At 45.6% G+C, this 23,070-nt stretch overlaps 1 pseudogene; it reads left to right on the top strand.

Annotated features, from left to right (window-relative positions):
- Window positions 1-2,406: 2,406 nt before the first annotated feature.
- On the top strand, window positions 2,407-2,561 carry LOC142046445 (U4 spliceosomal RNA; annotated as a pseudogene).
- The last annotated feature ends 20,509 nt before the right edge of the window (window positions 2,562-23,070 follow it).

The raw sequence follows: 23,070 nt of genomic DNA, 5'->3' as shown, positions 1-23,070 counted from the left end.
CCTCCTCCCATCCCCCGCTCTGGCCAGTAGCAAAATCGCCATGTCTGCCCCCTGTTTACATTCCTGATGTTCTACAAGGTAACAATGGATGATATCTCTCTCCTGACAATAGCACCGCAGGAGCAGATCGTTTGTTTATGCAATGCCTTCAGTGCAATGCCTTCAATGCCTGCAGTACCAAATGTCTTGCAAAATGCATGGCGTTGAAAAGTTACCTACTATGGGGGAACGGAGAAGGCTGTCTTGGCCAGAAATGTTCTCATATAGCATAAGGGTTTTTGAGTTCCTCCACGATCGATTCATGGAGATTAATTTGGAGGATTTTCGCTCCATCCCCAGACATGTTAACGAAATTTTCCTGTAACAGTAATGGCTGCGACTGCAGCAAAAGCCCTGGTGTCAATGCGATCTAAAAAACCGTCTTGTTTTAATCCGTGTTTGGTACAGAATGAAGGGACACTTACCGGAGGTCGCTTCCATGGCTTCACTGTCTGGGCTTCTCGCTTGGAGCGCAGGGACTGTAATTCTTGGGTCTCAAAAAGATCCTGGCTGTGGGGTTTACGGACTGCTGTGTGCTATCACCACGGTCATCTTCATCCTCAAATTCGTCTCCATCTTCCCCCTCGGCTACATCCTCAGAAACACTTGATATTTCAATCCCAAAGTCTGAATCCACGGACAGGGGTGGGGCACTGGTAGCGCTGAACCCCAAAATTGCATGTAGTTCAGCATAGAAGCGGCATGTTTTCGGCTCAGAGCCTGACCTTCCGTTTGCTCTCTCTGGCTTTCTGGTAACCCTGTCTAAGTTCCTTCACTTTCACTCGGCACTGAAGGGAGTCTCTGCTGTGCCCTTTATCAGCCATAGACTTTGAAATTCTTTCAAAAACTTTTTCATTTCGTCTTTTGGAACGCAGTGCTGTGAGCACTGAGTCCTCACCCCAGATAGCGATCAGATCCAGAACCTCCTGTGGTCCAAGCTGGCGCTCTTCTTCGATTATCAGGAGACTGCATTGTGACGAGTGCAAATGAGCTCTGTGTGGTCACCTGTGTGTGTGCTGACCCTCACGGTGGACAATCAGGAAATGGAATTCAAAAGTTCGCGGGGATTCAGGCTTTTTCCTGTTTACCTGGCCAGTGCATCACAGTTTAGTGTCCGATGCTATCATGAGTGCCCCTGTGACAATGGTTCTGAAACCCAATTGGGAGTGGCTCACTTGGGGCAGAGTCAATCGCTCCCTTCTGGTTTCTAAAAATTGAGTATGTCCTGCCTGGACTGTCATAGCCACGACTGCCTGCCTCCAAGTGCCCCCCCCCCCGTTTATGTCACGAATAAGTCTCTGTTTCTTATTCTTGTATTCCTCACGACTGCATGACAGAAATGGGGGGTGGCCCTGCCACGGTAGCTGCAGAGGGTTGGGAGAGAAGTGAAGCAATGAGTGCGGTTCTTGCGGGGAGAACCCCCTGTTAATACAGCCATGGAGTAGCTGCGCTCTTCTAATACACTTGACTCTTCCTTCAGAGGAGTAGCCGTGTTAGTCTGGATCTGTAAAAGCAGCAGAGAATCCTGTGGCACTTATAGACTAACAGACGTCTGTTAGTCTGTAAGGTGCCACAGGATTCTCTGCTGCTTTGACTCTTCTTGTAGTCAGGACTGACTCTATTTTTAGACAGCATAAGGGAGGGATTGACTCAGTGGCCAGTGAGTCAATCCCAAGTTTGCTTTTGCGTTGCGCCCCCGGCTGATTTTAGCCAGGGGCACTCATGATAGCAGCGGACAGTTGTCAGAGAAGGAGAGATAACCGTCATGTCATTGCCAGTTTTTCTCTGGCAGTAGACGGTACAGAACGACTGGTAACCATCTCTGCTATCATTGCAAAAGCAATTGAATGCTGGTGTGTAGCGCTCGAGTGTCGCCTCTGTCTCCACGGCATCTAGTACACAAATGGTGAGGGAAAAACAAAAAAGCCGACGGTCTCTAGTGCTGCCGTGCTATTGTTTCTGCAAGGGCAATCCAGGAGAAAAATGTGCGAAAGGAAACTGTCTGCTGATGTTTTCCCGGAGCAAGGAATGACTGACGACGTTTACCCAGAACCCCCGTGACCATTAACATTTGCATCAGGGGCCGGGGGATCATGGAGGACAGGGAAGGGGGTGCTGAGGACTCCCGCTATCCCACAGTCCTCAGCAGTCTCTTAAAAACTATTTGCATTCTTGGCTTAGCGCCCAGTGTCTGTAGCTTACAACACGGTGTCTTTTATGGTTCACGGAACAGCTATTCAGTTTCCTTCCCCTACCCCAGCACGAGAAATGAAAGTTAAATAAAGCAATCCTTGAGTACTTACAATGTCACCCTCTTTTACTGAATGCTACTGACAGAGGCGAATCTGCAGCACTGAAGAGCATTAGAGCTTTGCACAGTGGCAGTATCATAACATGAAGTTAATCTGAGGTGTGATTATTGCTACTTGAAAATCTGCTCCTTTCCTGGTGGTAGATGGTACAGTACTACTGGAAACAGCAGAAACTGTTACCATCTCCCTCTTTTTGTTACACTCACCAGTAAATGGGACAGAACGGATAATAACCCTGTGTAAATTTTTGAAAGGAAAATGGGGATTAACTCACTTGGGACTGGGTCAATCCTGCCCTTTACGGTTAATAAAAATAGAGTCAGTCCAGACAAGAATAGGATACAGTGTATTAAAATCAGTGTAGCACAGCGCAGCTGCTCCGTGCATCAGTATTCACAGAGGGAGCCGCTGCAAGTAACGCAACCGTTGCTTCCCACCTACCTGGGCTACCACAGCAGTGCCCCCCCACCCATTGTTGGCATGATGTTATGAAGAATGCATGAATAAGAATCACAGAGTAGTTACTGAGATCAATGAGGGAGGGAGCCACCATGGGCTATGACAGTCCATGCAGTTCAGAATCTTTTCTTTACGCAAGAGAGGAAGGGGTCTGATGAAGCTCAGCCCCCAGGTGATAAGATGAAGACAGTTACCAGGCGTTCTGTACCATTCACTGTCAGAAAAAGGGAGTCATTCCCATTTTCACCCCGGAGCCCCCGGCCACACTCAGCCAGGAGCAATCACTGGGCAGCCGTCTACCCCTGGGGAGGGGCAGAGGAGCGGATACTGCTCTTCACCGCAGCAGCATCGCGTCTGCCAGCAGCATTCAGTACACAGAGGGTGACATTTACAGTACTCAAGGAATTATTTATTTCACTTTTTTTACCGTGCTGGAGGGGGGAAAAAACTGACGAGCTGTTCCGTGAACCACGCAAGACACCGTGTATTACGCTGCAGACATTGGGCGCGCAGCCAAAAATGCAAATAGTTTTCAGAGACCGCTGTGGAGACTGGTAGCTGTAGTCCTCATTACCCCCTCCCTCCCTCCATGACCATCCGTTTGAGTGTCTGGCTTCCCGTTACTGTGTGTCACGCACCGCTGTGTATCCTGTAGTTTATTTTTCAAAGGCTTTGGCATTTCCTGTTCTTTAACGGAGCTCTGATAAAAGAGATTTGTCTCACCATACAGCGATAACATCTGCTATCTCCCGTAAGGTTCAATGCAGGAGATACTTTTGCATTTGAACTGCATCGCCACCCGTGGTGATCAGAGCTGGACACGTGAAAGCAGGAAATGTCACTGTAAAGCTCTCGGGGATTTTCCCTGTTTACCGGCACTCCGCATCCGAGTTCGGATTGCGGACCAGAGCGGTCAGTGGTGCACTGTCCTGCCTAGAATAATAGGCAAGTGTAACAGAGATCCAGTGTATCAGAGAGCACAGGTGCTCCGTGTCAGTATTCACAGGGGTTGCCCCTGCAAGAAGCGCACCCGTTGCTTTCCTCCTCCCTCAACCTTCCTGGGCTACCGTGTCATTTCCCCCCCCCCGTTTGTGTCATGAAGTATTAAGGAATACCAGAATAAGAAACAGAGACTTGTTAGTGAGAGAAAATGATGTCGGGGGGGGAGGCACTTGGAGGCAGCCTCCCGGGGCTATGACAGTCCAGGCAGAATGGACTCTATTTTTAGATACCATAAGGGAGGAATTGACTCATTGCCAAGCGAGTCAATCCCAAATGTGATTGCAAAAATTTTGAGCCCCAAGTTTCAATGATTAAGCTTTATTAGCCGTTCTGTCCTATCTACTGCTAGCGGTAGCAATGTTGCCCTCGATGTTGAGCATTTAGGCGGTTCTCCTGGATGGTGGGCAGGTCTGCAGAACTGTCTACCACCAGGAGAGGAGGAGCAGATACTGCTCTTCAGTGCTGTAGCGTCCCGTCTACCAGCAGCATTCAGTACACATAGGGTGACATAGAAAGTAGTCAAGGAATGATTTCTTACCCTTTTTTTTCACGTTGTGGAGGGGGGGAAAGAAACTGAGGAGCTGTTCCCTGAACCACGCAGACACTGTGTTTGACCCTACAGACATTGGGAGCTCTGCCAATAATGCAAATAATTTTCAGAGACTGCTGTGGACTGTGGGATAGCTGGAGTCCTCAGTACCCCCCCTCCCTCCCTTCATGAGCGTCCATTTGAGTCTCTGGCTTCCCGTTACGCTTGTCACGCAGCGCTGTGTATCCTGCAGTTTTTTTATTCAAACGCTTTGGCGTTTCGTGTTCTGTAACGGAGCTGGATACAACAGATTTGTCTCCCCATACAGCGATCAGACCTAGTATCTCCCGTACGGTCCATGCTGAAGCTCTTTTTGGATTTGAGACTGCATCGCCAGCCGTGCTGATCAGAGCTCCACGCTGGGCAAGCAGGAAATGCAATTCAAAAGTTCGCGGGGCTTTTCCTGTTTACCTGCACGCTGCATCCGAGTTCAGATTGCTGTCCAGAGCGGTCACTGCAGCACTCTGGGATGCCGCCCGGAGCCAATAACGTCGATTTCCGTCCACACGAACCCTAATCCGAGTTTATCACTATCGATTTTAGCGCTACTCCTCTCGTTTGGGAGGAGTTCCGAAATCGATTTAAGGAGGCGGAAAATCGATATTAATGACGACGTCATGTGAACGGATACAGCGTTAAATCGGTATATCGGCCATTAAACCGATTTAAAGTCGCAGTGTAGACCTGGCCTGAGTCTCATTTGTTTCTGACTAGATTGTGAAATAATCTCTCAAATATATAGCCTTTTTACGGACCTAGCTTAATTTCCCTCTTTAAAGTTAGTTTGCTATAATTACATTTACACATGAACTACAAGTTCATGAGTATTAATATTCATTGGCAAACTTAAATGAGATTCTCCAAACTTCTGTGTTTTAAGATTTGTAATGAGAATGGCCTTGCACAGCTGCATTTGTAAAAGGGAATAACTTAGCAGTTAAAGTTAAAGACTTTTTTTTAAAAAAAAATTTATACACAGTTATTTTTTAGTTTATTATTAGCCATTTTAAAACACACAAGGAATATTTGTAATGGGTAAATTCTTCAGAGATAATTAAAATTATGGTAAAACAGGCTGAAACCCTCAGGTGCAGCACTTGGTACATCTAAGAGGACAGCAAAGGTGTCTTGACATCTTTATGCTCCTTCCCTGCCCTGATCCAGTAGGCAGGAATTGGCTGGTTTTGTCCTGGATGAAACTTAGCGTCCTCAGGGCTGCTCTAAGTTTCAGTGGTAGGCAACAGTCACCTAATATTCATTATAGCAGTGGGGCTTGCCTGAAGGGAGTGTGCCTGAGGCCATGCCCCTTTACATCTCCAGCATGCTCCATATGATGGAGGTAGGGAGTCTGGAGGGAGGAGGTATAGAACTGGATACACTGGTTCTTCACAAGATGAGGATTCTCCTACGATGGAAGACACTGTAGAATCCCTTTACAGTATCAAAACAGTGCAAATGGGAGTTAGCAAAGCCAAGGCTCTGGCTCATAACGTTCCGGATAGGTTAGGTAGTAAGGCTCCAGCAAAAGCAAATTAAACCACTAATTCCTGATGCATAAGTTGATTCAAGTTGCAGTGTGCACTTTTGTGTACATTTCAAAGAATTTTCAGACATCTCACCAGTAATGCAGGGTTATTGTTTCCTTTTGCTTGTGGTGGGCTGTAAATATTTATATCTGTGAGCAAGATGGAAAAAAACTCAATGCATTGCAATCATTTTTCCTTCCGTGATCTGGTTCCTGTCATCGTGTGGTCTAAATATTCCTGATGGAGTTTTTCCCCCCTCATCATAATTATATTAAAGGCTTTCAACAAGATCAACCATTCTGTTTCTGTCGGGTGGAGGTTATATAAGCATTAATTGGTGCCATATCTGTAAGGTGAAATATCAGTCAATCCCTTTAGAAGCAGATAGTAGAGCCCCAGGCCCTATTTCACTGAAGTTTCATAAGAAGATTTATATCTTAGTCACTTAACTAATAGACGGAGAGCACAGACTTAGATCAGTGAAGAAAAGACCCTTTGCAATACTTTCAGTCAAATTGATTCTCTGCTGTTTGTTTAGCATACCCTATGCCCCAGAGAGTTTAATCTTGCTCTCATATAATGGACATTGTAGATAAGCAGCTCCACTATGTATTAGCTCTTTCCTTCCCTTAACTCACTGAGCATGCATTGTGTTAAGGGGCAAGTATGTACTTTGGCTGCTCACTGTGGCTCTGGCACTCTCCAAAAACTATCAACACTCCTTTAATAATAGCTTAGAGTTTAGCACCTTTCATTGAGAAGGATCCCAAAGTTCACTACAGACTTTATATCCTGGGATCAGCTGAAATGCAGCTGCCTCTGGCATGGAGCACAGCAGTTCAATAGCACATCGCAGTGGTATACATCAGTTTTGGACAGGAAGTGAAGAATACTATATTCAATGGAAGTTGTCAGGATTCAGGTAAGCAGAATGTGATTACTCAAATGGGAATTCTGCTAGGATACTGGATCTAACAATCAACCTGTATGGGACCTTTAATGAGCTCAAATAATGAAGGGATCTTAAGATCTGATTCTCTTCTACCAGCTTTACATTAGTGTAATTCCATTGATTTCAATAAAGTTACTCCTGATTTACACTGGGGTGACAGGTGAATCACATCCTCATTTTTTTTGGTGGACCAAATCTAACTTAATTGATTCAATGGAATGATTTCTATGGACTTCAAGAATGCTGGATCAGGGCCTCAATTCCATCTAAAAGATGCACCTCTAAAAGCATACTATAGCCTAACGCCAGGCTGGGACACTGGCATATTAGTGACTCACCGGAAAGAGCACCAATTAATGAATTACCCTGGATTTTCTTTGAAGTATTCTCATCTAAATATTGACTTTGCTTAGTTCATGAGATCTGATGAGATCACAGCCTGAAGTGCTATGGCAGCAGACCGTATATATCATGCAGCTGCACAGGTCAGCCCTGTCATAAACAGATAGCTAAGGGTTAATGTTTCTTTTACCTGTAAAGGGTTAACAAAGGGAACCAAACACCTGACCAGAGGACCAATCAGGAAACCGGATTTTTCAAAGTGAGGGAGGGAACTTCTAAGGAGATTTTTCCTCTCTTGTGGAGGCATGCATCTTTGTCTGCTTGTTCTTTGGGCTGCCTCTTTGCTGCTTGTTCTCTTTGTAGCAGCGTCTTTTTTCTTTTCTCTCAGCTCCATCTTGTATTTTTTTTCCAGGTCGCGCCTGGACTGCGTCTTTGATTTTTCCTTGCATCGCTCTATTTCCGTTCTTAGGCTACTTGGTAGTCATGTTCCTGTTTTCTTGTGTGGTGCCTTCTGTGGTGTATTGCAACTGCTGGCTCTCCGTTGTCTCCTGTTCTCTACAACTCGTTTTTCTCTTCTTGTCACTCTTTGATATGTAAATAACCAAAACAAAAGCCACTTTATTACCTGTGTGTGTTTCTGGGTACTTGATTCCCAATTGAATTCTTATGCTTAACAATAGACCCTAATTCCCTAATTGTTCCTTGCTTATATGCCAGGCTCCAAAGCAGCAAAAAAAGAAGATTTTGCTCTGGCTACTTTTAAACCCAAGACTCTTCTCTCTGCTAAAAACCCTACAAAAAAAGAAAGCAATATTCCTACGCTTCTGGATTCTATCTTTCCCACTCCGTGCACCATGTAATAAGCCTGTCCCAAATCTGGACTTAGCGTCCAAAATCTGGTGCTTAGCATGAACCTCCAAGCTTAATTACCAGCTTGGATCGTTATTCCGCTGCCACCAATACAGGTATCTGGAGTACCTATAAACTCTCTGTCCCCCAAACTTTCCCTGGGGACCCCAAGACTCAGATGCCTCGAGACTCCAATAAAAAATAACCCCACTCTTCCTGCTCGTTTACTTCCAGATTTTTCTCCGCCCGGGAAACTAGAGATTTCCCTGCTTCAATCCCTTGAAACACAAAACAGAGAGGACAATTTACCTTCCCCCCCTCTTCCTCCCCCTCCCGATCTTCCTGAGAAACAGTACTCCTGGCACAGAGATTCCTATCCCTCCTAACTAGGAAAAGAAAATCCAACAAGTTTTTAAAAAGAAAGCTTTATATAAAAAAGAAAGAAACACATGAATATCACTGCATCAAGATGACATAACACAGTGGCTATTGCTTAAAGAAAATATGAATAATCAGCCTATATCAAAAGTACCAATTTAAACATCCAACAACTCCACACATGTAAATACAATATAAACCTATTGCTTTCTTTTGTATCACAACTTGGAACACGAAGGGATAAGAAAGCTTGAGATAGAGAAAAAAAAACTCTTCTCACTCATTAGCCGAAAGAAACAGACAAACAAAGACAAAGACAAAACATCACTCCCAGAATTCCCTCACTTTTGAAAATCCGGTTTCCTGATTGGTCCTCTGGTCAGGTGTTTGGTTCCTTTGTTAACCCTTTACAGGTAAAAGAAACATTAACCCTTAGCTATCTATTTATGACACGCCCCCCAAATCACAGACAGTGTAAAATTTCACTGGCGGTGATTTCTCCTAGAACTTAAACTAAACAGAGTAATACAACACATGCACCTTTACATATACTACTAAGCATGTAAACTACAAGACTTTCTACATTTAAGGACAAGTTTTAACCAGTGTATTCTGGGAAACTCTCACGGGAGAGTGCATCAGCTACTTTGTTAGAAGCTCCTGAAATGTGTTGAATTTCAAAATCAAAATCTTGGAGAGCTAAACTCCAACGAAAAGTTTCTTGTTGTTCCCTTTGGCTGTATGAAGCCACTTAGCGCAGCATGGTCAGTTTGTAGCTGGAACCGCCGTCCCCAAACATATGGGCGTAGCTTTTCCAGGGCGTACACAATGGCATAGCATTCCTTTTCACTGACTGACCAGTGGCTTTCCCTCTCAGATAGTTTCTTGCTGAGAAACACGACAGGATGGAAGTTGTGATCCGGTCCTTCCTGCATGAGAACTGCTCCTATACCACGCTCAGATGCATCGGTGGTTACTAGGAATGGTTTGTCAAAGTCTGGGGCCCTTAGCACAGGGTCAGACGTGAGCATCGCCTTAAGTTGGGTAAAGGCCTCCTGACACTCATCAGTCCATTTAACTGTATTTGGCTGGGTCTTTTTGGTCAGGTCGGTCAGTGGGGCAGCGATTTGGCTGTAGTGTGGTACAAATCGCCTGTAGTACCCGGCCAAGCCTAAGAAGGATTGGACCTGTTTCTTTGACTTTGGGACAGGCCACTTTTGGATAGCATCCACCTTGGCCTGTAGGGGGTTTATGGTTCCTCGACCCACCTGGTGTCCCAGGTAAGTCACTCTGTTTTGGCCTATTTGACACTTTTTGGCCTTAACAGTTAGTCCTGCCTGCCTGATGTGCTCAAAGACCTTTTCCAGGTGTACTAGGTGTTCGGGCCAGAGTCTGAAAAAATGGCCACATCATCGAGGTAGGCAACTGCATATTCTCCCAGTCCTGCTAGTAGACCATCTACCAGCCTCTGGAAGGTGGCGGGTGCATTTCGCAGCCCGAAAGGAAGTACATTAAATTCATACACCCCCGCATGGGTGACGAATGCTGACCTTTCCTTGGCAGGTTCATCTAGCGGTACTTGCAGTACCCCTTGGTTAAGTCTATTGTAGAGATGAACTGGGCACGTCCCAACTTTTCCAATAGCTCATCGGTGCGTGGCATTGGATAGTTTGTCGGACGAGTTACCGCATTTAGCTTACGGTAGTCCACGCAAAAGCGTATTTCCCATCTGGTTTGGGTACCAGAACCACTGGAGATGCCATGCACTGGTAGATGAGCGGATTATACCCATCTGTAGCATGTTCTGGATCTCCCGTTCTATAGCAGCTTGGGCGTGAGGGGACACCCGGTAGGGTGGTGTTCTAACTGGGTGAGCATTACCTGTGTCAATGGAGTGGTATGCCTGTTCAGTCCGTCCTGGAGTGGCTGAGAACAATGGGCGAAGCTAGTGCACAGCTCCTTGATTTGTTGCCGCTGCAGACGTTCCAGGGTGGTTGAGAGAGGTTCACCTCTTCCACGCCACCGTCCTTTTTTCCCGTCGTAGTAGACACCGTCAGGCCACTCAGCGTCATCTCCTCCCTGGACTGTAAACTGACAAACCTGTAAGTCTCTGGAATAAAAGGGCTTGAGAGAATTAACATGGTACACTTTGGTTTTAGTGAGGAATTGGGAAATGCTATGAGGTAGTTAACAGCTCCCAGGCGCTCTTGGACCGTGAATGGCCCTTCCCATGATGCTTCCATCTTATGGGCCTGTTGCGCCTTCAAGACCATAACCTGGTCTCCTCTCTTGAAGGAACGGTCTCTGGTATGTTTATCATACCAGGCCTTTTGCTCTTCCTGAGTATCCTTTAGGTTTTCTCTAGCAAGGGCTAAAGAGTGTCGGAGGGTGTTTTGTAGGTTGCTTACAAAGTCCAGAATGTTAGTTCCTGCGGAGAGGGTGTAAACCCCTCCCATTGTGCTTCACCAACTGTAATGGCCCCTTAACCTCGTGGCCATACACAAGTTCAAAGGGTGAAACCCTAAACTGGGATGTGTACAGCCCTGTAAGCAAAGAGCAACTACTGCAACAACTAGGTCCCAGTCATTGGAGTATTCATTCACGAATTTACGGATCATGGCCCAAAGTTCCATTAAACCTTTCCACAGGCCATTGGTTTGATGGTGGATCTCTCTCTTTTTGGAACTAACATTCTGGACTTTGTAAGCAACCTACAAAACACCCTCCGACACTCTTTAGCCCTTGCTAGAGAGAACCTAAAGGATAGTCAGGAAGAGCAAAAGGCCTGGTATGATAAACATACCAGAGACCGTTCCTTCAAGAGAGGAGACCAGGTTATGGTCTTGAAGGCGCAACAGGCCCATAAGATGGAAGCATCATGGGAAGGGCCATTCACGGTCCAAGAGCACCTGGGAGCTGTTAACTACCTCATAGAATTTACCAATTACTAAAAAAAACCCAAAGTGTACCATGTTAATTCTCTCAAGCCCTTTTATTCCAGAGACTTACAGGTTTGTCAGGTTACAGTCCAGGGAGGAGATGACGCTGAGTGGCCTGACGTTGTCTACTACGACGGAAAAAAGGCCCAGATATGGAAATGCTAAACAGCCTGTTGAAAATGGACCTAGTTGCAGTTTCCAGTGTGGAAGATGATGCAGACCTGTCAACTCTGCAAGGTTTCTCTGGACAGTGTGGTCTGCAGGGAGTTTGGGTCTGCAGGGAAAGCCTCAACCTCTGGGGAAATTCCAGGTGATTGGCTACTTTTCTAAGTATCCTTGTTCTTGGGGAATGGTAGCCAATCAGAACTGCTGCATGCACTGAAGCCCCACCTCCCTTTCAGGAAATACAGAGCTGCAGCATACCTGCAGCACTGAGCCCTGTGTGCATGTAGCTGGGTAAGAAGCAGCTGCTCCCTGCCATCTCTGCAGGAACTCCTGCCCCCCTGCTGTCTCCTCCCTTCGGGCTGCTGTGTGTATGAAGAATGTCGGAGGGGCAGAATCAATTGCAGGGCATATGGAAGTGTTGAGAATCAGAATTAACAGTGTGGGAGGCCCCAGAATTAACTGGGGGCTTGGAGAATGCCAGAATCAAGTTCATGGGACATCCCCACTATCAAAATGTGTGGTTGCAGGGGAAGGAGTGCCAGAATCAATTTGTCTGTATTATTAACAGAATAAATGTTGGTGGGAGAGTTGTAAGGAGGCAAAATTAAATGGCTTGTTTTGTGGGGGGCAGATTAGACGGTTTGGGACAGGGAAGAATGAGAAAGTGGTGGGTGGGGAGGAAAGAAGGAAACATTTAGAATGAAGAAAAATCTCCCTTCCCTCCGCCCTCCCGCTTTCCCATGTAAACTACCATCACTAATCTCTGCCACATCCACTCCCAATCTTCTTTCCCAGGCCACAGTTCCCTACTTTTTATCCCTCTTCTTATAAGGAGAAAAAGATTGACAAGGTGCAAGGGGTCTAGAGGGAAAGTACATACCCTACCCTCATCCAGGGTGGGAAGAGCTGCTGTGGGACCAGGACCAACCATATCCACTTCCTGCCCTCAACCCCCAGGAAAGGAAGAGACATACACCCTATACTATTGAGAGCTCCACCTGCATTAAAGGAAGAAAGCTGGATTCATTGTTCATTAGCAAAGTCTTGAATTTGGCTATATATGAATGTATGCAAATTTGAATTCTACTGGGCTTTTTGTCAGCTAGTGTTAGCGTATATGTGATGGAAGTGAAATATGTAATAACCTTTGGGGCCTCCTGTGAAGATGCTCCCCACACCTACCCACTGCAAAGACATCCTAGAGTTTAACTATTAACGTTTGTCAGTTTAACAAGCTGTGTGTGTGAAACAGCTTCAAGGTCTGACTAAAAGCTCATATTGTCTGTTGTTGAAGTGGTGTGAGAATACAGAGAGCAAAGCACCTCTTCACCTCACTCTTACATAATAGGAACCACTGATTAACCTACGAATCACTGTATTTGATGCAAGATGTGCTCTGTAGTGCAATTGTGTGGCTAGAAACTGGTGTTCCCCCCTATATTCAATGGCAGAAGATTTGACTGTAGCTTCTCCTAAAGATTTTGGAAGAGCCTAGAGAAATACAGCCATCATGTTTAATGCCACTTATTAGCCTGGGGAGCATATAATAAAATGATATTTGTTGCTGTTTCCCACCTCACAATTATTTTAAAAAATAAATCTCTTTTGCAGCATCTTTTGGGTTTGTGATAATACTTCTCAATTTTGTATCACAAAGAAATTGCTTCTTAATGTAGATAATTCACATTAATTCACTCTTTTGTGGCTCTTTTGTCCAGCTACTAGGTCAGGAAATGTATTTCACCAGCCCTGCATTAGTTTAGTCACTGGTGACAGCTGTAATCATTTGTTAACCCAGACAGTGCAGAATTAAGCAATAAAAAAGACATAGTATTTCTTGGTGATTATAATGTAACCTGCTGAGGAAGTAATAATTGCATAGAAATGTTTTGTTTGAATTGTCTTTTTTTACTGTTATGTGGAAGTAGTCAGTACAAATGGGGATGGGTTTATGAATCACTGAGAGCCCAGATCAGAAGCTTCAAAGTTTACAGAGCTTTCAATCCTGTTGCCCTTGAAATCAGTGATATCACAACTGTCATTGACTTCAATGGCAGCAGGATGGAAGACTTAATGAACTACTAAAATAAGGCTGTATAAAAAGTCATCTACTTCAGAGCTAAGGTTGCTACTTTAGACCCACATACTATTAGAATTCAGAAAAAGGGAATTCTGTACATGGAGACAAGTTTCCTCCAAAACAGCTTCTCTGAAAGCCTCTCAGCTTCAGGAGAAAAAATACCACTGCAAACACCATGGTGTTACACCCAGCCCCCTATAGGGTATAACAATTACAATATACTACACCAAAATTTGTTTAAAGCAGAGACACACAAACAGCTTTTCAGAAGCTCAGTCTCTAAATACTTCTGTCATCAGTGATGGGGATGGAGGCAAGATGGAAGGAATGGATTCACCTCAACATCCTGTACCAGTCTCATTCTTCTTATGTATTAAGAATTCAGCATCAGTTATGCTCCCCCTCATGATTCTCCTGATGGTGTGAGGGATTTCCTAAGAATGCCCAAAAGAAAACATAGGTGAAAGAACTACTCCACCATGCCTCCTACTAACTGCATAACAAACACACACAAACACATAGCCACATACACACATTTCTGCAAGGTCCTGACCACCAGCAACAAGTGTACCAGAGGTACATATATTATAGGCACACCAGCTGTGTCTTCCTAGTTAAGGCTAAGTCTTGTTCTCCACTTATAGCAAGGATTCAAACTCTATATTGTATATGAAAGTACAGTATATCTGAGCCTAAATTATAACACTTATTCTTTGAATACAGAATGATTTTTTTGAAAGAATTAACAAGTAAATCTATTAATTAGTTTCTAAATTAAAGAACTCAACTTCCAATTAACTTTAAGAAATGTAGCATGTGTGTCAGTCTTTTCTTTGTCTGGAATGATCCAGACTCTTCAAATGTTAGCTATAGCTAAAATCATTGAAATCTTATGCATTGTCTATATTTGAAGGCATTAGTTTATAATTAAGCGAAGTTATTATTGATTGTATCTAACTGCTATGACTACAAAGAGTACAGACAAGGTCAGGTCAATAGTTGAGGTAAATCTTAAATGTGGCCATTGTTACACCAGAGTTAGCTCAATCCATTACCAAACTTCCCCTACAGCTAATTTGTCTGCAACAGTTCTGTTGCTTGTGATGAATTGGTGGTATGGAGACTGAACAAATGTGTGAATAACACATTTTTTGGTAAATCCAACAATAAAAATAAAAACTTGTTTCGGGTCAAACAAAGAGAAATTTTTCAGAATTTTTGGTGAAGCAAAAGGTTTAAAAAATGTTTAGACTCAAATGAATAATTTTGTTCAACCTGAAATGAAACATTTAGGTACAATTTGAGCATTCTGAAACATTTTTATTAGGTATTTTTAATAAAATCCAAAGAAATTTTGTAATGAAATGTTCTTTTGAACTTAAAAATTGAAACATTTTGTTTCAAAAATGTTGAAATTAAACATTTAGATTTTGAAATTAAAAAAAATTCTCCTGCATCAATTTAGTGAAATTGACACAAGATGTGAAACATTTCAATGTCATAGAATGTACATTTTCACCAAAATGTTTCATATGAAAATATTCACCCACCTATAGGCAGGAGTTGGCATTTGCAGGTTAGCTGATCCAACTGATACTGCTCCTGAAAGATTCTGTGGCTACATGTTAACTTGGGCACTAGAGGTTTAAAGAGGATCCCAACTCACTGCTTCTTCAGCCTAACCACAGGACTGGTGGAAGTAAGGCAGGAGCCTTGTTGAAACCCTTAAAGTACAGAGACATTTCAACTGAGCTACCCTTGCACCTCCTTTCACAAAGCACTGATCTGTGGCTATGGCAACATGGGAACTGGGTATCATACCTGCCCTCTCCCTGATTGAACTAGGGCACTAAAAATAGAATAGTAGCCATGGCCGCCCAAGTGGCTGGCAGCCGAGATGCTCAAATACAATCCTGTCCAAGACTCTAGTACACACTTCAGCAGCTAGCTCATCCTGCTGCTTGCACTGGCACGGCTAAACTTCTGTTTCTAGTGTGCTGCTAACTCAGAGCAAGCACAGGTATGTCTACTTGAGACAGAAATTATGCTGTCCAGCTCTAGTGTAGACATACCTTTTGTAACCCAGTCCAATAAGTCAATAGCAAAATAAAGCCAGATTCACCAGAACACATTAGTTGTTTTTCACTGCTCTGGCGGCATGAGGCAGCGGTAAAATACAGCTTACCTGGACAGTGCACTCTGGCTGTTTGGTACTGTTGTGAATCTACCTGCTTTGTGCTGCCCTGAATCTGCCCTTAAAATAAAATTTTTTAGATTTAAGGTTGATCCTGCATATCTTTAAATCATTAGAAATTGGTGCAAAAATGCAGTAGAAGGTTATTCCAGAGATTATCTTTCATACCAGCTGTACGCAAAGTGTATCATGGAGATAAAATGATATGGTTTCAAAGTGAAAATAGCAATCGAAAGCAGAGGGAGAAAGAAATGATGAGATTTGGGCATGGTAGAAAAAATAAGATGAGACATGAGAGCAGCTTGTGTGTTGTAACAGACAGGGTACTAGATTGGGAACTAGGATGCCTGGGTTCTACTTCTGGCTCTACCACTCATCTCACGTGTTACCATGGGAAACTAATTTCACTTCTATTTTCCCTCCTAATCTTTGTCTTACCTAATTGCGCTGTAAGCTTTTGCGGGAGGGGCTGTCTCATGCTATGTTACAAACAGTGACTCATTGGGGCTCAGTGGTTAGAATGCCAGCCTGGGCTGGGAGACCTTGGTTCATTTTCTGCTCTGCCACAAATAGCCAGGATGACCCCGAGTGAGTCTTAGGGCTTGTCTACACTATGGGGTTAAGTCAGCCTAAATTACGCTACTCCAGCTATGTGAATAACATATGCCGTAGCTTAGGTCGATTTACTGCATATCTGTACTGCACTGCATTGACTTACTTTCCTCTTCTTGGGGAACTGGAGTACCAGAGTCAACCAGAGAGCGCTTTGTGATTGATTTAGTGAGTCTTCACTAGCCCTGCTAAATTGGCCCCCGCTGCATCGATAGCAGCAGTGTCGATCTGCAGTAAGTGTAGACATGACCTTAGTCTCTCTGTGGTTCACTCCCCATTAGTAAAGTAGATTAAGTGCCTCCCTATATTTCAAGAGTGTTGGGTGCATAAATACATGAAAAGATTGTGGGGCATTCAGTTAGACAGTGATGTGGCTCATATAAATATGTTAGCAAGATTTCAGTTCAGACTGTGAGGTCCCGTCCCTACTATAATATAAGAGATATAAGAAGGTGTCATAAATGGATAGGTAGGTAAGGGTTAAGTTTCTTTTACCTGAAAAGGGTAACCGAACACCTGACAGAGGACCAATCAGAAGAACTGGATTGTTTAAAGTCAGGGCGGGAATTTGTATACCTGGTGTCCTGTGTTGTTTTCTTAGCTAGAGGAAACAAGTCTTTTCGTAATTTCTCCTAATATTCTTTCTAAACTCTGTAAGTACCGCAGGAACCGGCAAAGTAATGTCAAGGCGTATGGAGGTGGTGTGGGGTGATTTAGCCTGTATGTTAATTTGTTGTTGCTAGTATTGGCTATCTTTTTAATCAGATCTGTTTTCTTTAATATTTTACTTATAAGCAAGAGCCTGTATCTGAGTTTCTTAATGCAAGAGATGTTTATATTTCTTCTTTTTTTCTATCAAAAGTTTTTCTTGTACCTTGTGAAAAGTTCTTTTCCCTAAGGGAGGCAAAGGGAAAGCCAGGCGTGTGGGCTATTTTCCATTTGGGTCCAGTGGAAAGAGCTAGACTACGGGAGAAGAGACGAAGAATTCTCTCTGTGTCTCTGGTGTTACAGTTTTTCCTCGTTCCTGAGCAAGGGGGGTGGGCAGAAGCCCAGTGTGGTATTTTGCATCTCCATTGTCCTGAGGAAAGCAGAAAAGCCTGGTTTCTTCCTTCACCGCCAGCGTTAGCCGCGAGGCAAGCCTGAGAAGGAGGGGGAAGGGGTTATTGTCCCTCGCTTTTAAGCAATCAAGGGATTGGAACTCTGGGTGTCCGCACCAAGGGAAGGGTTTTGGGGACACCAGAGGGCAGGAACAGGGGGCGCATCAGGCCCATAGATTAATTCTGATCTGGTGGCCAGCGAGAATATCCAAGCTGGTAGTGGCCTTGGGAGAGTTTCAGGTAAGCACCCCAAACTTTGGCGCAAAAGTCAGCTTTGGGACAGGACCGACGGTGGACACTAAAGTCCAGGATCTGGGACTGGACGGGCTAGATTACCACATGGTGTGCAGCGGATTGGGAAGTATAAACCATAAGCCACTAGCTACATTAATTTTTTTTTCCCTGCTAGGCATTAGCAGCAAGAAGGCAATTGGGTTTTATAAAGGGCAGACACGAAAAAAAAAATCTTTTTTTCTCTTTCCCTGCTGTTTCAAGCAGATGCGCATTTTTAGTAGGCTCATTAAAGAGAGCCATTAAAGTCTAGGTAGCGCCCCCCCAGGGCCCTCCCCCCTGGAACAATAGCCTCCTTCAGAGGCTTGCTAGCAATCAACCCACAGTAGCAGTGGAGGACAGAGATGGTTTTAGAGAAGAATTTTTTTTCCTTGACTGCTCTTAGCATCTTACTTTGAGAAGAGATGGGTTTTACAGGGCTAGACAGCTTGAATTTTTTTTCTGCTTTCCTGTAGCCGCTTGAATGTGTTTTTTCCCTTGCATGCAGACGCTTGCATTTTTTTATCATAAAGAAACCCATTAACGGTCGTTGTTATAAAACAATTGGAACATAAGTACCACAGCCAGCAAACGCACACAGGTGGAAATACAGTAACCTTTGTTTTGGTTTCAATTGCCTATCCAAACAGAGCTAGGAAATCTCAGGAAGGCAGAAAAGCCAGCCAATTGCCGGCAACAGACACCAGAGGGCCACGCCCAACACAAGAAAACCAGAAACCATTGAGTTCACAGGAAAAAAAATTCAGGATCCTGAACATTAAACAAAGGAGATGGGAACTAAAAGAAAAGGAGGAACAAATCAAACTGTCAGCTCCACTAGAAAGAGAACAAGAAGCAAAAACAGGCTGATCACGACAGAACACTCACAAGAACGAGAGGATCACAGACAACAGGTAGAACTACAAGAGACGGCTCACCAGCAGGCCTTGAATTAGAACTAGGCTAAGCAGTCAGACCCCAACAAATCCTAACCCTCCGCCGCCCGTTGTTCGTTCCACCGCACAGGAAATTGTCCCAGCTACAAGGCAGGTGAGGACGCGGAGACCTTCTTAGAAATTTCGAAAAGGGTCTGTATTGGGTACAGAACATCCTGAAAAACCCAGTACATAGCTTAGAGCTGAGGTCACACAATCATGGACCCTTGGAGTGTGGCGCATAAAATGCCAAAAGGAACAAATGAATGATATATCAACGTGTTTCAAACCCAAGCCAGATCAGACTGGGGGATAACCCGATCACGCCCGTTAGCGAGATCAGAAACCAAAGTAGGAAACCAGGAGGGGTCCTTCCCGACCACAGCTATTACGTGGAACATTGCGACGCCTGGATATCAGGAACCAGGTTCAACCTTATTGAAGAATTGCGCCACCGTCATATGATGGAGGCAGCTTCTTGGATGGTGTTCCTTGAGGAAATAACACGGACTCCTAGATGCAAACCACAACTCTCACCGAGGCGGGGACGATTGGAGCCAAATGGATGGCCGTGGCAGAGAGCAAGAAATCTACTGAAAGGGGAGTGAAAACCCCAGGAGCCAACCCAGCAATAACCCTACAACCCGAGGGCAAACCAAAACCCACCTACAACCAAAAAGCGCAGACATGACCTATCCCTTCGCACCTCAACCAGTCTCCATTATGTGACTTCCTTCAATTCAGTAACCGCGTTATCTGGGAAACTGCTATCACTGTAATGAAAAGGGACATATCAAGGCCAACTGCCCAAAGCAACTGCCCGAACTAACCCCCCACCGGGTGCAAGTCATTGCACCCCAGCGGACTAAGACCCCCAGGCCCAGATACCTCTCAAATCCCCTGGGAGCAAAGGGAAAAGCTGAGAGTGGGCGGAAAGAAGGTTACCGCGTGGAGAGACAATCGGGGCACAAGTGTCAGCTATCCACCAATCCTTCGTCGACCAAACCATCAACCAGGGCGCAAAGTGACATTTAGCCCTTCATTTCACAAGCTGTGGAGTGGACTTGCCTACAGCTGAACTGCCCTGTCCAGTACAAAGGCTGGTCAGGAATGTGGACTTTTGCAGTCTATGACAATTATCCCATCCCCATGCTACTGGGAGAAGACTTGGCCAATCAAGTTTAAGCAGTCCAGAGAGAAGGAATGGTTACACGCAGCCAAACCAGACAAGCTTCCAGACCCATTCCTATTCCTGAGCCGTCCACAGAGAACCTGTCTGTGTTACCAGAGACCCAGACTGAGGTAGTGGACCCGGATCCCATGTCAACGGCTGAACCAGCCACAACACTCCAGTCCCAGACCCGGAACTGGAACAGCAACCAGCACAAGCACCAAGCGCAACCACACCTTCAACCCCAATGCCAGAAGGGACCAACGAGCCTGAACTGGCAGAAGCAACAACCAACCATACCAAAGAGGGCTCAGGCAGAGCCTGAAATACCACCAGGTGCACCAGCGACAGACTCAAAACCCATCAATTACATCACTTCCAGAGGGGACCAAGCCCAAGTCCCCAGTCCTGAGGAAGAAACTGGAGTCCCCAGCTTCAAGGGAACAGTTCCAGACTGAGCAGGAAGCAGATGATAACCTTCAGACAGCTTGGGCGGCGGCACGGAGCAACCCACCGCCTCTCAGCTCTTCTGACCGATCCCGGTTTGTTATAGACCAAGGACTTTTATACAGGGAAATTCTTTCTGGTGGACGCCAGGAACAAGGCAACTGCACAAGCGGTTGGTGGTTCCAACTAAATACAGGGGGAAGCTCTTGAGCTTAGCCCATGATCATCCCAGTGGTCATGCTGGGTGAACAGAACCAAAGACAGGTTGGGGAAGTCTTTCTACTGGGAGGGGATGGGCAAGGAAGTTGCCCCGGTATGTCCAGTCTTGTGAGCTGTGCCAAAGAGTCGGAAAGCCTCAAGATCTGGCAAGGCCCCTCTCCAGCCACTCCCCATAATTGAGGTCCCATTTCAGCGAGTAGCTGTGGATATTCTGGGTCCTTTTCCGAGAAAGACACCCAGGGGAAAGCAGTACGTACTGACTTTCGTGGACTTTGCTACCCGATGGCCAGAAGCAGTGGCTCTGGGTAACACCAGAGCTAAAGCAGTGTGCCAGGCCCTAACCGACATTTTCACCAGGGTCGGTTGGCCCTCCGAAATCCTTACCGATTCAGGATCTAATTTCCTGGCAGGCACCATGGAGGACCTGTGGGAAAATCATGGGGTGAATCACTTGGTTGCCACCCCATACCACCATCAAACCAATGGCCTCGTGGAAAGGTTTAATGGAACATTGGGGGCCATGATCCGTAAATTCGTAAATGAATACTCCAATGACTGGGACCTAGTATTGCAGCAGTTGCTCTTTGCTTACAGGGCTGTACCACATCCCAGTTTAGGGTTCTCACCCTTTGAACTTGTGTATGGCCATGAAGTTAAGGGGCCATTACAGTTGGTGAAGCACCAATGGGAGGGATTTACACCTTCGCCAGGGACTAACATTCTGGATTTTGTGAGCAACTACAAAACACCCTCCGCCATTCTCTAGCCCTTGCTAGAGAAAACCTACAGGATACTCAGGGAGAGCAAAAGGCTGGTACGATAAACATACCAGAGACCGTTCCTTCAAGAGAGAGACCGGGTTATGGTCTTAAAGGCGCAACAGGTCCATAAGATGGAAACATCCTGGGAGGGGCCATTCACAGTCCAAGAGCGCCTGGGAGCTGTTAACTATCTCATAGCATTTCCCGATTCCTCACTAAAACCCAAAGTGTACCATGTTAATTCTCTCAAGCCCTTTTATTCCAGAGACTTACAGGTTTGTCAGTTTACAGTCCAGGAGCAGAGGACGCAGAGTGGCCTGATGGCGTCCATACCTGCCTATGGCTCTGGGAGGGAGAGGGGCTGGGCTGTGGGAGAGAGTTTGGGTGCAGGGTCTGGGCTCAGTCAGGGGGTTGATGTGCAGGAGGGTGTGCAAGGGGCAGGGTCCTGGAGGGGGTGTGGGTGTGGGGTCTGGGTTGAGGCAGGGAGTTGGTGGTGCAGGAGAGGATGAGGGGTGCAGCATTTACCTCGGGCATCTCCGCAGCCCCTAAGCGGGAGGGCCGGGGGCATCTCTGAGCACTGCTGCCCACAGACTCCAGCCCTGCAGCTCCCATTGCCACAGTTGTCAGAGTTGGCTCTTGGGGCGGGGGCAGCATGTGGAGACCCCCCCCATAGTTGTTCTTCCCACAGCTGGCTGATGGGGGACAGCAGGGGGTCTCCCCAGTTCGGAGGAATCTCTCTGGGTCCCACTGTTAAGTCTCCATCCTTTCTCCCCCAACCACGCACACCTCTCCTCTCCCCATTGTCAATGTTTTAGAGTGACCCCTCCCTCCCTTTATGAGATACAGACTCTGTGACAGAGACTGAGTGGGGCTCCTCTCTGCATGGCCCCAATGGGGAAGGAAAGAGACTGGAGGCTGGGGGGAGAAGATGGACAGAAGGAGTCAAATGGGGCTAAACCAGAATAGAGGAGATTTTCTTCCTGTTAAAATATCCTGGAGTCTCATGGCTGAAAAGTGGCATTTTGAGTTAGGTTTGATGCATCAGCCTTACAATCGCCAGGCAAAAGTGTGACCCACAGAGACTCATAATTGCCTGCTTCCCAGCCTGGTCTAACAAACACCTGCACTGGTGCAACTGGTTAGTGCGGGGGGGGTTATGAGTTCAAGCCTTATCTAGAGCAGAGGTTTGTGTAGTTTCCCCAACTTGCCTTGCTTAATTCACATGGAAAGTTCCTTACTAGGAAAAGCGGAGTAAGTTCTAAAATGTGGAAGTAGGTGTGTAGCTTGGAAACATCCCCTCTGTGCTGCCATTAGTTCCAGTAGATTGTCCACTGACAGCATGAGTTGATTTCTTTGCTGCTGTGAAAGCTGCCAGGAAAAGTCTCTGGTTACTAGAGCTCCCTGCTTCTTCCAGCACATCCCTGGCTCCTTCCCTGCCCCAGTCACTGCTGTAGGAGGGTCTTATATACACTGAGCCAAAAACTTTCCCAAGCTGCCTTAGTGCAGTTGGCAGCATGTCAGTCTCATAATCTGAAGGTCCTGAGCTCAAACCTCAGAGAAAGCAATGGGTTTTGCTCCCTGCTTCAGATTTTCTACAGGAAATCAGAGAAAAGAAACTAGAGGAGAGTGGTTTCTAGACACCCTCCCACCCATCTAACCGCTTTCGGTGGGTCTAGCTCTCCAAGATTGATTTCGAAATTCGACTACATTAGGAGCTTCTACATGCTAGCTT

This window comes from Chelonoidis abingdonii, chromosome 2 (genome assembly GCF_003597395.2).
Source record: "Chelonoidis abingdonii isolate Lonesome George chromosome 2, CheloAbing_2.0, whole genome shotgun sequence".
NCBI classification, from domain to species: domain Eukaryota; kingdom Metazoa; phylum Chordata; order Testudines; family Testudinidae; genus Chelonoidis; species Chelonoidis abingdonii.
The sequence above is the reverse complement of the archived record's forward strand: the minus strand, read 5'-3'. Positions and strand labels throughout refer to the sequence as shown.